Source organism: Anneissia japonica, unplaced genomic scaffold (assembly GCF_011630105.1).
Source record: "Anneissia japonica isolate Jap-2015-1 unplaced genomic scaffold, ASM1163010v1 scaffold3862_len378127_cov164, whole genome shotgun sequence".
NCBI classification, from domain to species: domain Eukaryota; kingdom Metazoa; phylum Echinodermata; class Crinoidea; order Comatulida; family Comatulidae; genus Anneissia; species Anneissia japonica.
Window position 1 is genome coordinate 204085 of NW_022702440.1, and position 4441 is coordinate 208525.

General features: G+C 32.3%; 1 long non-coding RNA gene across 1 annotated transcript in view; it reads right to left on the minus strand.

The window, feature by feature from the left end:
* The window catches only part of LOC117103863, a 16503-nt gene extending 12688 nt beyond the window's left edge, over nt 1-3815 (minus strand). The window contains exon 1 of the long non-coding RNA XR_004444668.1: nt 3463-3815. This is a non-coding gene — a long non-coding RNA (uncharacterized LOC117103863). The remainder of the gene's footprint in view (nt 1-3462) is intronic.
* Nucleotides 3816-4441: the final 626 nt, after the last annotated feature.

A 4441-nucleotide genomic window follows, 5' to 3' on the forward strand; every position in this document is an offset into this window, starting at 1 on the left:
ATATATATTTATATATATCTATTATGTACGAATATATACATCACTTACCACTGACGATGGACTAGGCCTATAGAATTGTCCGAAAAGATCTGGTTACATATTGTTGTGTTTTTGTATGTCTATTCTTTTGTTAATTGTATTTTACTCTCTCTTCAAATGAAATATTGTATGATTAATCAATGAAGATATCGACAAACAATTCAAGTGGTCGTTGGTTAAATTCAAAACAACTTTGGTTAAATTTAACGTCGCGTCGTCTGCATATGTTGTATTCTCATTATTCACAATGTTTACGCGCATAAGATAGAATGGAAAAAGGACGACGTTGGGCATAATATATCCGTGACGTCACCCGGCCAGCATTGTGAGATTCGTAGAGTTTGACTCACTCGTATTTATTACTATTATCAGGTAATTGTAGACCAAGATGGAACCAACAACTTGTCTGCATTAATAACCGATAATGCTCGTATAATATTCATTATCTAGTTTTGTACTGGAAATGCATAATTATGCTTTAATTTCGCCATGGCTATGTTCAGAATTATTATAAGGGAAAATAATAGGACACAATTATCACCCCCGGGACAAAGGCTCGGGTAAGGTACATTTTCTTACCAAGAATTAAATCAAACAAAAATAAATTAAGTCCATTTTCAAAAAAAACCAAAAAAAAAAAAAAAACAAAAAAAAAACCCTAATAATTATAGGCCCTAATAATAATAATATGAGTTTAGTCATCAACTGTTAGTTTGAAAGTAGAACAGTTTTTACAATTCAGATATATTATTAAGTGCGATGCTATTAAAATACCAATAGGTCTGTTCTTCTAACTAGGCCTACTTGATTTTTCTTAATCCTCTTAAAAATGAGAAGGAATATTTTATAAATGTCAATTTTAAGGGATTGAACCATTGAACATTTAGGTATAGTTTATTAATATAATTTACTGCTTTAATGGAAAACTTACTGCATGATTGTAATGTTTACAACCCTACAACGTGCTGCAGTGATATCAGTTATATGTTTATTGCAAAGAGGAACTCGGGTTTTTCATGTACGGTAATTATTATAATGTTAGCACCATTAAAACAATTTGTAATAACCTATATTTTTTATACTTACAACTCGCAGCGCCATTGTGCTTTGCGTATGGGCAAGATATTTAGTAATTCAGGCTAATTACAAGCAATATAAAACTATTAAAACATTAGTAAATTGACAGTAATCAGTCACTCACTCAATCAATCAATCAATCAATCAACCAATTAATCAATTAATCGATTGAACGCTGCCATATAAATTGCGCAAAACCTCACAACTCTTCACTCGAAAATAGCGCTACACTCGAACAATTGTCAACTTCACCTAATCCAAATAAAATTATTTAAACATTACAATATTAAACTGCAACATTGTTTATGCATTATTTGTCCCTGTTGCATTTGCACTAGTACCGTATTTGGTCAGCAATTGTTATTGAAACACACATGAAACGATATCATATCTCATAAAATAATCAATAATATTATGTCAATGATATTGTGCTGTTGCAGTAACAGTGGTCATATATTCTTAGTACATAAAAAATTGTAGTTGTTATTAATAAGGATTACCCATATCGGGTACGTCCTTTTATTCTATACCAAATTCCATCATTTATTATTAGCGGGTAGGACGCCACACCTTGTCATATCTAATATATTATATATAAGGAAATTCATAAATCTTTGTAGCAAAGAGGTATATGGGGTCCAATTACTATTAATACTGCTGTATGTATGTTATCAATATTACCACAAACGGTGGCTGAACCGTTTTAGTGGTGGTTCATCTTCTTAATGTAAAGTTTTCATTTCCTTATTGTATCGTGACTATGAGTCATACTGGGTCTTTTCTATACGATAGTAATAGGTCTATAATTTAAGTCCTGTGCAGACAATCAAATTTTATTTGACAAAACATGTAGAATGCCTAAGTATGGTCATGATTACATCACATCATGACCATATATAGGCACACCATGACTATATATGGGTATACAACCGTTTTTTGTCAACTAAAATTTGATAGTCTGGACAGGGCCTTACACACACTGGAAGTTTTGAATAAAAGACAGATTCGAATCCCGAGTGAGCTATAATTATAAGCAAGAACCCTAGTTCGAATCTTAATTGAGGAGGTGTTCTTTTCTCTCACTTTTCGCATATTTCCATATTCTATATCATGTAAAATTTGTATATATGCCGTATAAACCTAGGTCTATTAGATACCGTAAGCAGAGAAAATCCAGAATAGGCCTATGACATATGAATACAAATAAATATCAAACAAATTAATTTACCTTTATTGAATTTGAATATACACACATATTTATAGGCCTATGGCTATATATATCATATAGGGCTATACACCATGCCTATATACGGTATATATTATATATGTATGTATATAAACCACAAATTCTTATATAAAAAGTCTACTTTAAACAAATAACATGTACACACTTAATGTTATGCAAATTATTATGCAAGGGATCCAAAACAAGAATAAAGAAGTAGACAGTCGTTGAACTTGAAAACAGCGGATAAACGCATCAAATCTACAAAACCCTCAAAAAAATACTTTGTGTTAGAATTACCCACATATACTAAGTGATGGCGGTGATTAGGACCATCAATAGATCATGACGGTATATATTTAGATTTATCAATACCAGGATCAGTCGGTATTCAAATATAAGAAAGACAAAAAGATTTTTTTTTCGGTATTAAAGCAAAACGCAGGAAGTTTAGATCGTCGAATATTGTCTGTACGGACCCCAAGGTCAAGGTCCAGGAAAAAATGATTCGTTAAGGCCAATCCATTCGGCCCATCCAAATCCCGATTAAAATCTCAATTACTAAAGAGTCGAGTTCGTCCGAAGGTGAAGCACAGGACATTGCCTTATCCTGCCGCTAGGAGCTAGCACCTCAATGGTCGCTTTGTTTTACTGAGTTCCTACCATATCACTAAAATGTCTGCTCGTTGAAAATATGTATCATAAATTAGCACTTTAAAATAAATGAAGCAGATTAAGCATCGCGAAATAGCATTAGGAATATACTATTGATTCGGAGTTTGAGACAATCATAGATTTTCAGTAATAAACATAACCAAAACCAACCAATCCCGTACGTGCGCGCATGCATAGTAGGTTCATTCAGAGTTCACCACCGGCGCACAGTCCATTTCAGAACAGTTTTTTTCTTAATTCGGTTGTCCACTCCATAAAGAAATAAACGAATTCTCATAATTGCGCCTATAACCTAGAATAAACTCATCGATAACATACGATATTAATGATGTATTATTTCTCTCGATACTTTAAGAATACTCGATAATTGTTTTTAAAACATAAATCGCGCAATAAATACAGTTACGAAAATTCTGGGAAACGGAAACAAGCACTTGAATACATACCTCGTGTATTGACATACGTCTTTAAATTGCTTTCTTGGTGTTCCTTAATTTAATTCTGTTCCTTCTTCATTCCTAGATTTTCCCGTAGATGTATGTCTGTTCTGTTTCATATTCCTTTCTAAGCAGCTTTTCGGCCTACCACCTAACTATTCGATATCTTTGACCATATTGCGGCCCTAGAGTGATTTCAGAGAGAAATACTCGACTGGTAGCTTATCGTTTCGTGATGCCAGGCTGGCTCTGATGACATTAGGCTAATCTTTGCACAACACAGACAGATCAGAGAAGGGATTCCGAGTAGCGTCTTTTGCCTTGATTCTTAAATCCAATAAAGCCTCGTCATGTGTGTTATGACGTTTTTTTTCAACTTAAGCCTTAAAAAAGGAAAGAAAACTAAACAGCTTATTATAATAGCCTAAAATTAGATCATCAATACGTCAACTTATCAAAAATACATGTGTAATAGATAGCTTAATGTCTTTGGAAACAACAAGAGCAAAGCTGATTTATTATTAAATACACATTTAATTTTGCTCTCTGTGTGGCCTTCGAACCTGATATGGTTAATTACTTTAATTTTAACGTAATTTCGAAACAAATAGTTATTTAACGAAGAATTAAGCTAATTACATTGACACGTGGTTGGTGAACGTACTAATTTTTGTTTAAACAATATCATCAATGATAAAACCCAATTGATATAACAACATTCAATTATCTACCATTTTTTTTTATTTCAAAGCAATTTGGCATAGCTTTGTTATATATAATTTGTCAACGACGATGCAATATATATATAGGCCTATATATAAGTATATATATACATATATACATATATATAATATAAAAATGAAGACAATGCATCAAATAACACCAACTAAATATCAAATCATATCATACGCAAGAAGAAGAAGAAGAATGAATCAATACCAACTACCAAAGTAGGGTATAATATTTGGCCTAATATACTAATGCGGTG